A 13,517-nucleotide genomic window follows, 5' to 3' on the forward strand; every position below is an offset into this window, starting at 1 on the left:
CGCCCGTACCGACCTTTGATGGAAAAAGGTCGTCTAAAGCAGCCATGACACAACCATTATACTGGTCACGCGTTATCACTTTCGATGGGCAGCGGGTACGGGTGGGATGGGATCGATTATCCTATTTGATGTGCTGACTATCCCACAGCTGACGTCACAAGGGGATAAAATCAATTCTTATTAAGAGTTTTAACAGACTGTGCAAATGAACTCTGTGCACGAATCCTCGTTATCTATTTTTAGATTCCAAATCTATAATACACATTATAGAAGAATTTCCAACATTCACAGTGGCTCCTCGTATAAGCAAATTGAAGTTTAATCAAGATATCATTTATAAATCACATTGAAAGTGATTATCAAAATACCAATTAAGATCATGGTAGATTCGGGTGTATCGCACTTTCTCTGGGTTCATATGTTTTTCTCTTCTTCTTCTTCTTCTTCTTTGTCTTTGAGGGCTTAACAAAAAAAAAACAAAGAAAGGTTTTGCACTATTATAGGAATGTAGAGTGTAAATTATCATACTGAGTCCAATGGTCGGGGGAGGTGGTGATCGGCAAGCACACATATACACACCCACTCATCAAAATCGTTCTGTTACAACAAAGAAAAACATGTTTTGGCTCAAACAAAGATGATAGAATGGGTAAATACACATTGAATATCTTTTTTTTTTTAAAGAACAACAACAACAGCAAAATCATAAACCAACGAAAAACTCATGATCTTTGGGATTCCTCTTTCAAGCTCATCTCCTTTCAACCAGCATTGTCCGCCAACCCCAAGCAATGGCAGCAAGACCCGGTAAAGACCCGTCCGGCCCCTTCTGCTTGTCAGTCCCCCCCCCCCCCCCCCCCACACACACACACACACAGAGAAAGATTAACAAAAAGCAACAAAATGAACGAAGACGTTCCGCGGAATCTGCGCTGAGTCACTTGCAAGTTCTCATGCGATGATGCAGTAAGCAAGGTCACACATTGTCACACAAGATTCATGATTATGATAACACAATGGTCCACCCTCAAAGTTCTCTCAATCAAAGCAACTTAGAATATCACACTCAACATGGAGTTGAGTTGTAAAGTTGCTCTTGTTCAATCCGGGAAATATCGTTTCCAAGGAACTTCTATATTGGTGTCATTTGTATGTTTTTATCGAGTGTCTATTTTTATCTAACAATCGGATATCCTACAGGTAACGGATTAAAATCTTGCCGTTGCTTCTATTTGATTTTTTTTTGACATACACCAATAAAATCAGGATTATATGCCATGCCGTCTGAAAATAAAAGAACGAAACTGTCAGTGGCTTCCGTGCAAAGTGAAATAGGACTCTTTTTTCGGCATACATAAGTTTATGCCAAGAGAGCAACAGTAATTAGGGGAATAAACGCGTAAGGGATTGATAAATAAAGACGTCCTGAATATGAATGAATGAATGAATGAATGAATGAATGAATGAATGAATGAATGAATTAACTAATTAATTAATGAAACAAAGGAAAGAGATGAGACAAGGAAGCGGAAACGACGAGAAAAAGAAAAGAAAGCAGACAGACAATGAAACATGAACAACAGAACTCCATTAGAACAAGGGATATCAGACATCGTGATATATTTGAGAGTGAGAGTACTTTTTACTCTCTATAAACGTAGGCTATATAGGGATAACGAAGATTACGCATTGCATAGAATTTGACTAGCTCTTTAGTCTTCCGCTCGAAGCTCCCTTTTCGCCAAAGGCTCCCTGTCAGTGGGCAGCCAACAAAGGCGAATCCCAGGGTGATAGAGGGCGCTTCACAGCGCCTGATTTGCACTTTCAATATTATGACGTATCCTCAATGTCCTTTCTCCACGTTTTAAGGTATAGTGTTAAACTCTTCTACACGACGAAGTGACCGCCATATTTACCCACTTGTGGCTATTTGTGCGCGTTCATACCCAAAAACATATTCATGGCGAGGCGAAAACACTGCAGCAACACGTTAAGCAGCACGCCCCCTCGGGGACATTGTTACCCCTTTTCCCCAGCCAACTTTTGGCTCCCATCAAAGCGTTTAATTCCATTTTAACAAGGAAGGAATCGGCGATTTGGATTTAAGAGAGAAAAAATAAAGCTGTTCTGTCAATACGCTTCGCGAGAAAGTAGGCGAAGTCTGCAGGAGAAAACATTGTCGACGTGGCGTTAGGTCCTGAAGATGTTTAGTGACACCCTTCACCCAGCCTCGTATCCGGAGTTTGAGGGGAGCGTCGATCCTGTCGATGAGTCTTTCACAGCCTGGGTCCAAACTAAAGCGGTGTTCTTAACACCCAGCAGATTTTAAATATCCTTTGATGAAATCGTTCTGTTTTATCCCATATACACAGTCGTAGGAGGAATTTCATGCGAACAATCCTTCCAAAAAATCTAAAGTAAAATCGTTCTTTTTTTTTAATCCCATGCATAGTGGTAGTAGGTGTTTCAATCCCTACAAAAAAAAAATGAAGTGTGATTGGTTTTGTTCTTACAGCGACCATTCAGACACGCTCCCGTATCAGGATCAAGACGAACAATTTTTTTTTTCAGTGTGTTTAATCCTATATCCTTCATATCATATCTTCACGAGATCTCGACCACAATATCATTTGGGGAAGAGGACTTTATTTAAAAAAAAATGAACGTCAGTTTTGATATGTCACTCTCACACTGTCTAGTCAGTAGCTATTAATAGAACACTACCAATTATTATCTTTCTTCACCTCCATTGATCAAATCGAGTCCCACGTGATTTTGTCTTGACATTGATAGCAAAAACAACAACACATACACACAATCACAAACAACACAACACAATCATCGAAACAACAATGACAACAATCATGAATCTTTATGAGATGTTGTTGCTCGATATCATTTTCGATTTCGATTTCATTCATAGGCCTATTAAATAATGTATTGAATAAATGATGTCAAAATACGAGTAATGTTTACTACTACAGTATTCCGAAGGTTCGTTAATCCGAAAACAGAATAAAGTTTGTTATTCCGAAGATTCCTCATTCCGAAACACACATATTATTCCCTGTATCTAAAAGATCTTCGTTAATCCGAACATTTGTGGCGTTATTCCGGAGGTTCGTTATTCCAAAGGTTCGTTGTTCCGAAAGTTCGTTAATCCGAAAATGTAAAGAAGGGGCGTACTAACGAACCTTCGGAATAACTAAACTTATTTCATTTTCGGATTAACGAACCTTCGGAATAACGAACTGCAACCTCAAAATACTACGGTATGAGGCTTTGAAAAACAAATTTCAGACCACTCAATTCACCCTCAGCTCTTCATCGTATAACAACATTTATTCCAAATACGATGCTTCGATTAGTTGCAGTTGTTTTAACTGTCAGATTCAAATTATACTGTGCTCAATTACTTTAATCAATTGACTTTGTATTTCATTTATATATGAAAAAGAAATACAGAAATAAAATCAAAATCAAACTGATATCTGTCAGAAAAAAAAATGCGTACTTTCTTCATGCGCATCAGCATTTTGAAAAGAATTTCGCGCAATATCATTGTCTTTGATACTCCTAGTATACACTGTCGTTGTGGTTGTTGTTTCAAAAGAGATAAACTCTAAAACAAAACAAAACATAAAAAATACATCGTACAACATGCGCTGCTGACGGAGTGGCTGGCTCCAGGACGTTGCCATAGAATCATTGAGTCGTAGAAAATGAACTCTGTATGACATTTTAAGCGTAACTATTTATCAAGGCGAATATGCTTGAAAAGAAAAAAAAAAACTCTTCATGACGGTCTTGTAGCGAATAGATGGCAGGGTAATGAGTAATTGCAAATTTGAATTCAGTCTTGAGGTTAAGTAACCACAGGAGGTCTCGAGTTCCCCGCCTCTATATAGCGGCTACAGGCGAAGATCCAACGTTCTCGGTACAGATAGCCGTGTGCGCGTCTCCCACCTCTGACTTGGGTAGCCACCCCATCCGCCCGTGGACCACCGCAGCCCAGCACGCCGACAGTAAAAATAAAGAGAAGGGGTCATGCGGCCTTCTAGCACTGTCCGTGTGACTGCAGCGGAAGGTCGGCAGTCACTTTTGACGAACTTTTGACTCCTCACCATCATGACCATTTTCCAAGGGAGAAATGATTATCAATTGCCGATAATTAATAAGGTGTATGTTCATTAATGGACATAATATTGATTTGATAACAATATTTGCTGAGTCGAATCCCTCCTCCCCCTCTCCCTCTCTCTCTCCCTCTCTTTCTCCGCTTGAAATAGAGAGTGCAGGTCTTGTATGGATTGACTTTCGTACATCTTATGCAACTAACGTGCAATGCAATGTGATACATACATCCATGCAATCTGTTAACAAAATATGGTGGAGTGACGTTCTTGTCCGACCGAGCCTGATGTGTAATGCGAATCCAGATCTTATATACAGACGGGGGCCACTGATGTTAAGGTCTTTAGTTATGGTCATGAAATTGTATAGGACGTGATATCAAATAAGTAATTCTGATGTCGTTGATATCCTTGAAATCCAAAAAATGCATCTCATCGCACTGTGACTTCATAAGCTTTATACGTGAAGTGACCAATAGTTCAGCTGATCTGATTAGATGTGAAGCATTGATATGATGACGTCTTCAATTCAATTCAATTCCAAATTTATTTCAGTTTTCAACAAAACACAAAACAACAAAGTATGCAGATAAGACGACAATGCAGTGACGTCCTTTTTCAAAAATATCATTCTTTTGAAAGCCACATAGCAGGCAATTTTGCCTGCAGGTCACACAGAAGGTTAAAAATGATCGATGTTTATATGTCTTTCTATTAATTATCCCTGTGATATAATCTTTATTATGATCAATATAGTAAGCTGTCTTTGCTATTGTAGTGGTAAGACATTAAACACACACAACGCGCACTCACACAGACACACATCCAATGACCTGGCACTTTCGTTCACACGGTCGCAAAATGCACCTGTTGTCTGTGACTGAATATTGTATTCAGCACCTGTGATGATCAGGATTATCGACACTGAATACACATCGCCATTGTGTGGGTTTTTTTCCACATAATGCCATTATCTCTTCTTTTTTTTTTTGGGGGGGGGGAGATGTTGATTCTTTTTTATCAGTACACAAAGAGTTGCTGATTCGTTCCTTTTGTGTAGTATATATTCTGTCTTTGTGTTTTAATCATTGTATGTAAATCAAACACATTTCAGCTATTGGGCTACCAAATTTTGATAATAGATAAGCCTATTCAATTCAATTCAGTGCAATTTAAGTAAATTTAATTCAATTCAATTCAATTCAATTCAATTCAATTCAATTCAATTCAGTGCTATATCTATCTATCCCTCCATGTTGGCACGATCCCTGGCAATTGATGCGGATAGGTACGACATTGAGAATGATGCATAACATTTCTCTTTTTCAGATTCCTCGCTGCAATTTTTGTGCCATTATACCAGCCGTAAACGAATTAGACTTACTCCACATAATCAGTTTCGTCGGTCGTCACTACATTCTATATGTGGCTGTATATAGTCCTATGAATTCTTACACTTTATTGTTTGATATGAATTGTAAAAGTTGGAACCTCTTTTTGACAGTCATTATCGTGTAACCAATGTCACGATTGCGTTATCTATACGTATATGAGCAGAAGCACAGTGGTATAAAATGCAGTACTTCTCAACCAGCGGGCCGCGATGTCTTGCCAAATAAAGATAAAAAAAGATTCGTATTCGATATACACAATGTATTAACTGGGCCTCAAATATCTTTGTAGGAGTCAAAGTGGGTTTCGGTAAAACAAAAACAACAACAACAACAAAAACCTAGAACAGCGGGTATAAAGGACAAAGCTTTGAACTTCAAAACAGGAGTTCGAATTTTGTCCCGATTTACATTCTTGTGTATACTTGCATCTAGACGTACCACACATTCACCCAAGATGTCGTATTTAATGTAATAATTTTACAAAACTTGGGTTATGCTAATGGCATGACTCTCTGGAAGATACTATACACGGGTCAAAGAAGACCATGTTCTTCAATAGCTACTGTACTGTTGCTACCGTAATTCATTTATCGTATGACTTCTTGGTGGTGTACTATAGGTCTCTTTTCATCTTACATTCTGAAGATGCAATCATTGTATTGAAATGATAAATTTTGTATCATATAATCATTATATGCATTCCTTTTATCGCTTGGCTGAAGAACAGTTTTATCTGATTTGAATTACCGTTTGAGATATTGAATAATCAGAAACTTTGACAGAACAGCTTATTAAGTCTTGTTCCCGCTTCACCAGTGTAAAGTTAAATTTATGAGAACCGCGATATCTCTGATGATTGTCGTTGTGATTATTATCATCATCGCTTTGGAAACCAATCACACAATACATTCCTTCTTTTTGTGGAAGTGTGTAAATAGAATTATACTTTCTATTTCCAAGGCGACACTGACCTGGGCGACGTGTTCGCGGAACATAGTATTCTATCATTATAATACATGAGAAAGACAAATATATGATGTGTGTGGGCGTGTGTGTGTGTGTTGGAGAGAGAGAGAGAGAGAGAGAGGGAGGGAAGGCCAATGAGATATGCATAAATTGTTGTGTGTGTCCACGTCATGAATATGCCATAATATTTTTAATGTACATTATTGTGTTGTCTTTTCATTACAATGCTCTGTTGAGAATTGTTTACGTTATCGTCTGAACAATCAGTGCAGCTTTCAAATCTCAGTAGATTTTTTTCCCTCCTTCTTCTTTTGCTTTTTTTTCCTGTAATCTGTCAGTAAAAGACAAGTCCACTTGCTCGATAATCTCTCTCTCTGTATCTCAGTAAAAAAAAAAAAAAAAAGAAAGAAAAGGGGAAGGAAATCCAATAGCCCCAAGGATCACAAACTCCACTTGGCGGGAAGAACAAACACGCCAACAGGTGACGCTAGATTCAGCGAGTGTCTGCCACAAAGGGCAGATTCTCCCTTCCCCGCTCATCTCGGGGACACGTCGCCACCACCACCTCCTTCCTCCTTCCTCCTTCGCTCCTCCCGCATCCCGCGCGTCCCAGAGTTAAAGACTCTCATCTTCGCCCGCATCGCAGGTGGGTCGATTCCCACTCGCTTCCTCGTGGACGAGTCTCACGCAGGAGACAGTTTTGCGATCCTCGTATCTGATGGAAACAAAAGATGATTTAGTGTACCGAGGTCTCAAACATCAAAAAATCTTGGTTGCTCCTCTCCATGGCCATAATAATAAGATGCTTATTTCAAGACAATTTGAGCTCTTTCTTTTTCGATGCCATGAATATATTCCCTCCAAAAGTAAAGTAGCTGCAACTTTACGCCTCGACAATAAATCATAATTTTGAGGGGCAAACGGTTTCTTGAAATCAGAACGCATGCTGCCTGTTTATATAATTATGAAATCGTGACTGAGCGGGACACTGTAAGATCACAGGGCATAAACAGTCTGCACTAGCTCACTTTTATGCAGTCTCCTACTTTATATTCATTTGCGTTCGTTCTGCTTTTTAGGTGTTCTCCATAATTCGCTGTGATTAATCAGATCCCTCTTTCTATCTCCCGAACGTCGTTAGAAGTCATAATGGTGGCTTTTTTTTCAGTCTAACAAATACTCTCATTAGGAGTGGATGCTGCACAACCTTGGCACATTATGATATGGTGGTTCAGACATAACGTTTATTGGCCAAAATCGAGCGACCTTGCTTAATTTCTTTTCATGTGGGGGCACTGTGGAATAATGGATAAGAACCTCGACTTTCAATCGGAGGCCCCGACTCTCGAATCCGGTCTAGTGCGTATACGCCCTTGGAGAAGATGTTTTTACTCACCATGTCCCTCTCGACCCTGGTGTATAAATGGGCACCTGTCAAAAATAGGGTATTGATAATGGCAGAGCCCTCTGGTAGAGCAGTAGCAATGCTGAAGAGACTACCCTGGGTAAAGAAAACGATATCACTATTATTAATCTATGAGAGCACTGTGGTATAGACGGGTGGACTCCTAAAAGAGAGGTCCTGGCTTCGAATCTCGACTGGAGTGTGCATCGTCGGACGATCTTTGTAGTGACCCACTATGTCCCTCTCGACTCAGTTTTAATGAGTGGATACGTGAAAACGACTGATATTTTAAACCAGTGAAATGGGGCCATCTGGTAGAACAGCTCTGTTATCATGGTGTAAGATCACCCGGAAGACAAAAAAGAACCCCAACTATCAATATCATTTCTGACAGAAAACTGCGTTTTTAACAGTTACCGCTATCATTCCTGTATTTCATATAGGTTATGCAGTGAATATTGTAATTTGTATACTTCATTTCTGTTCATTTAGCTAATCGTAATCGTTTCTCATTGTTATTGTCATTTTTGTCCAATTTATCTTTACCTCGTGTATATATGAGAAGAAAAAAAAAAACTGGATTAGCAGATCCATGTCGACTGCGCACAGGGATGGATTAATTTGTGGACAAACTGAACGACAAGAAATACATCAAGTTAACATAAAAGATATATAATGTAATTGGTACCAATCCCTATAGTTGATTTTAGTTTACACACTAACTTTTGATTTTAACGAAATAAGCAATTACCGGTAAATGTATAGAAATTAATGACTTCATGTTCTGACGCTATCATGGCTGTGAATACCTTATCCAAACCAACAATAGAAAAATCGAGCGAAGAAGGAAAAAAGCAAAAGGGAAGAAGAAAAAGAAGAGGAAGAAAATTATTAAAAACAGAAGAAGAAGACGATGACGAACAAGAAGAGAAAGACATAACATGCATTCAAATTATAATCATTCTAATCAAGGTGATGTAAAATATTGAACACTGAAACATATTGCTTCGTAGTAATCACGACATGCTGTGTAAGACACGTATTAGGCACCGTGTTTTGCCGAAACAAGATTTTTCCGCCCTGGGCAACCCGTTAAGTTAAATACACATTAACGCCATGCAGCTAAATTTGTGGTGTTATTCTTATCCGAGTAAATTGATTTTTAAGGACCTGTTGGGCTGTACAGAATGTTTTCATAGCCCATGTATGTAGGTGTGTACACTTTCCTTTTAGCATTGTTGTGGGAGAAAACAGAAAGTGTAGGGAGGGAGACGCATTAGAAAGTGATTTGGTCCCTTTGTCTAAAAAAAAAAAAAGACCTTTAAACTGGCCACATTATGGAGCATAATGGCCTAAATATGGTGTTGGTAACACGAAATTCATTCGAGAGAAACTTACCAAAATTTGTTCTGAGTGACTGCTGAAGAAGTAGCAATTTTACGTAATTTATAGGCCTAAATCATGACCAAATTTAGAGCGCCCGTCAAAAGAACAAAAATTATTATATCCTTGTTGGTTTTTATAACATGTCTAGATGTCATCTAAAAGCTGGCGATCAGTTGAGAAGAACTGCGAAAGAAGACGTGTGTTTTGTTTTTCGTCTTTAATTGCCTCTTAGTTTAAATACATTTTGACAGGTGGACTTTAATTTCTGTTCTATTTTTTAAAAGTTATTTGGTAATACAAGTCTGCGCTGATGATAAAAAAAAGAACCATAAAGGAAGCTTTGTGACAACTTCGAAGCTTCAAATATCACAATGTCGCAAATGGAAGCATATCTTCTTCTTTTTTCGTGGAATTTGTGTGCCTCCACGTAATGATAACGTTATCACATGTATGCGTATTCTCAGAAAAAAAAAAATAACACGTAAGACCCCAGTTGACTGCAATTTTACTATATCATCTATCAGGTTTAAAGGTAAATGGGCAAGCAGGAAGCTTTGTTTCGAAAGTGGCATGTATCCGAGTTATTCTTACTTTGATGAAATAACTAATGAGAGCAAGGAATATCTCCCACGGGAGCTTAGGGAAAATTGTATCCTTGTATCATTTAGTATCATGAAAGCAACATCGATATGAAAGGATATCAGCTTGTTATCATACAAAGATTCGTTAATCCGAAAATTAAAACAAAATAGTTATTTCTAAGGTTCGTTAATCCGAAAATTCTTAAAAAGGGGGAGGGGTCGTTATTTAGAAGGTTTCTTAATTCGATAGTGAGATAAGATTCGTTATCGATACTCCGAAAATAAAAAGAAGGTGCGTACTAACAAACAATTGGAATTAAGAATCGTATTGACAACAGCCTTTACTTGGCACAAGAAAGGTGTATTCATCGGTTAAAGGGGCCCTGCAATCCAAATGCACGTTGATTTGTGTTGATTTACGATACCCTCAGCATCACTTTTGCGGTAAAACAAATATCTAGAAACATTTCATATATTTTTAACGCTTTTTTCTTCTATTTTTCTTCAGATTACTTGGGAACGCCCATAAAAAAAAAAAAAAAATCCTTCCAAACCAATCAATATTAATATTCTTGAGATGACCTCATCTATCAATCATTACTAAAGTACTGAAATGTTTAACAAAAGACATTGAAATGTACCTTCCTCTCGACTCAGCATAACTTGCATGTTTCTGTCATATATTAATGTGACTAACAAAAGACATGGCGAGGGAACATGCAAGTTATGCCGAGTCGAGGGGAAGGTGCATTCCAATGTCTTCTGTTAAACATTTCAGTACTTTAGCAATGATTGACAGATGAGGTAATCTCAAGAATATTAATATTGTTTGGTTTGGAAGGATTTTTTGTGGGCGTTCCCAAGTAATCTGAAGAAAAATAGAAGAAAAATCGTTAAAAATATATGGAATGTTTCTAGATATTCGTTTTACCGCAAAAGTGATGTTGAGGGTATCATAAATCAACACAAATCAATGTGCATTTGGATTTCAGGGCCCCTTTAAGGTGGAGCCTTCACAGAGACATTGTCCCGAATTCACGAAGGTGGTACAAAAACCATGGTTTAAACCATGGACAAAAACCATGGAGCGCCAAGTGTCGCATGGAACATTTCGTTGCGAAATCAGTCATTTCGTTTATGAAATGATTATTTTATAACGAAATGACAACATTTTGTAACTAAATGAACATTTCGTTAACGAAAAGGTCATTTTGTCGACGAAATGACCAATTTCGTAACGAAATATTCCGTGCGACACTTGGTGCTCCATGGTTTTTGTTCATGGTTTAAACCATGGTTTCATTATTTTCTACCACCTTCGTGAATTTGGGCCACAGTGTTTCTGTTTTCAAAATGGTTTAGTGCGAAAGAGGATCGGAACAGCAGCATGTGGAAATAATTGGTATTGAAGTTGGGTGTGGTTATCCCGGCCGGCTGCGTCGGGACAAATAGAAATCACGACGTTTGGAGATTTTTCCGGTCCGAGAGGAACAGCAACAGGTGAAAATAACTGGTATTGAAGTTAGATGGGGTTATCCCGGCCGGCTGCGTCGGGACAAATAGAAATCACGGCGTTCGGAGATTTTTTCGTACCGGTCCGAGAGGAACAGCAACAGGTGAAAACAACTGATATTGAAGTTAGGTGTGGTTATCCCGGCCGGCTGCGTCGGGACAAATAGAAATCACGACCTTCGGAGATTTTCCCAGTCCGAAAGGAACAGGAACAGGTGAAAATAATTGGTATAGATAAGTTTGGTGTGTTTGTCCCTATACCTTCGTCGGGATCAAATGCCAATCCCGACGTCCGGAAATAAAACTTACTGCAGTAATACAACGACTGGCCTCAAGAATTTGATGCAGTTATCTTTGTTGCTTTACCTCTATAGGGTATCACTTCTTGGTATATTCATCTCGCAGAAAAGACTTTACTTTGGAACTGAAAATGTGACGAATTTGATGTTGAAATGACTATACCATGTATAGAGAAGAGGGTGTCTTATACATGTCTCGACTTTCGAAGGATTTCCCTCAGTATCCGAATGGCCTAGTATATATTTCCGAGGGAAAATTCAACCAGATGGATTGATTATGACATCTTGGCATCCAAACAAAACCATGTCAGTTTTTATTTCTTCTTTTAATCGGCAAATTTTAATGCCCTTCCGTTATGGTGATATGGATAAATGAGCTATACTTTGAGATGCCCTTGAAACTTGATGTGGTCTTACGTGAGATATGCGAAGATGAGAACAGAGACAGAGTATACCAATGACCGACTGTTACCATGGTTACAAAGTGATATGTAGATGAGTGGCGATTTCAGAGAATTTTACATTCAGATTACGCAACCTTTACATAACCTTAGAATATAGGTTGTAGCAATAGAAAACAAACTAGTGAATGGGGTTTATCATCACCAAAATCTTATACAGATGTTTTGAAATTCCTTAAATAGGGATGGAATATTGCCTTCTTCTTCTTCTTGTTCTTTTTTTTTTAACCAGGCAGCATTCGCGTGATATTGAAAACAAACTAAATCTCAAGGCAAGGCTACAAAAAAGTTCACTTCACATGAAGCAATTAATGTTCGGCATCTGTCTTCTCAAATGAGCTCTTTGGTAAAAGAAAGAAATACCAAAGAGAAAAGAAGGGGGAGAAAAAAAAAATAGTCAAGTAAGGTTTCCGAACCAAGTGGTTGTCACGCGTTCCTTAAGAAATTCCGGCTTGAAATTAATAACTTTAATGGTCTGCGCCTAATGTGTTCGAACCATCACTTGCGTCTTCGACGAACGAGGTAAACCAAAAAGAAAAAAAAAAATGAATCTCCATTGTTCCACAAGCTCCAATATGTTTTCTTCGAGATTGTATCACTCTGTGTTACGACCACCACTTCATTCTGTCGTCAGCACTTGTCATGTTAATGCTTAAGCAACCAAGATCGAGACGCCTTAAGTCTATACATTTTCGCACATATGGGCTTGTTTTGGTAAGTTTAATTAATCGCCAATACCCGTTTCCAAACTGCCGGGATTTTGCTTAACTTCGCTCTTGAATCCATCCGTGTAGAGAGTCCAGATTTTGGCTACACGCTCATCCAAGTGCAGCTAGAAAGTCCTTGATTTCTTTCCTCCTTTTTTTTTTTCTTTCTTTTTTCCTTTCTTTTTCCGTTTTTTCTACCCTCCGACTGTGAGGCATTAAGTGGAAGCGCGTAGCTTTACAGCACGGTGATAGTGTGTGGGAATTTTGCACAAAGACTGCACATGTTGACTATCCCAGTACAAAAGGTTGACAATAGCGCGTGCGCCCCATACAATGGGGGCGCAACGCGGCGCCTTGGTCTCGGGCTTCTAGCCGCCGGGGTGCTCCGTGAGCGCGGGGGTACCGCACACCGCTGCCGCGCAAGCCATCAGCCCGCGCCGCGCACTGAGCTATTTTCCTACGATTGTTTTAGTCCGTGAAATGGCGGAGAGCGATGCTCCTTGCGATTAATATCCACAGCAAACAAGATTCGTTTTCAAAATCTTGATATAGCCAGCTTGGCTGCGTCTAACAATGGAACGAACTAAAGACTTCCCCTTACTCCATTTCTTTCCACTTCGCTTTCTCTCTTTTTTCTCTGTCTTCTTCTTTCTTTCTTTTTTTCATTTCTGCA

Source organism: Diadema setosum, chromosome 19, assembly GCF_964275005.1.
Source record: "Diadema setosum chromosome 19, eeDiaSeto1, whole genome shotgun sequence".
Taxonomy (NCBI): Eukaryota; Metazoa; Echinodermata; class Echinoidea; order Diadematoida; family Diadematidae; genus Diadema; species Diadema setosum.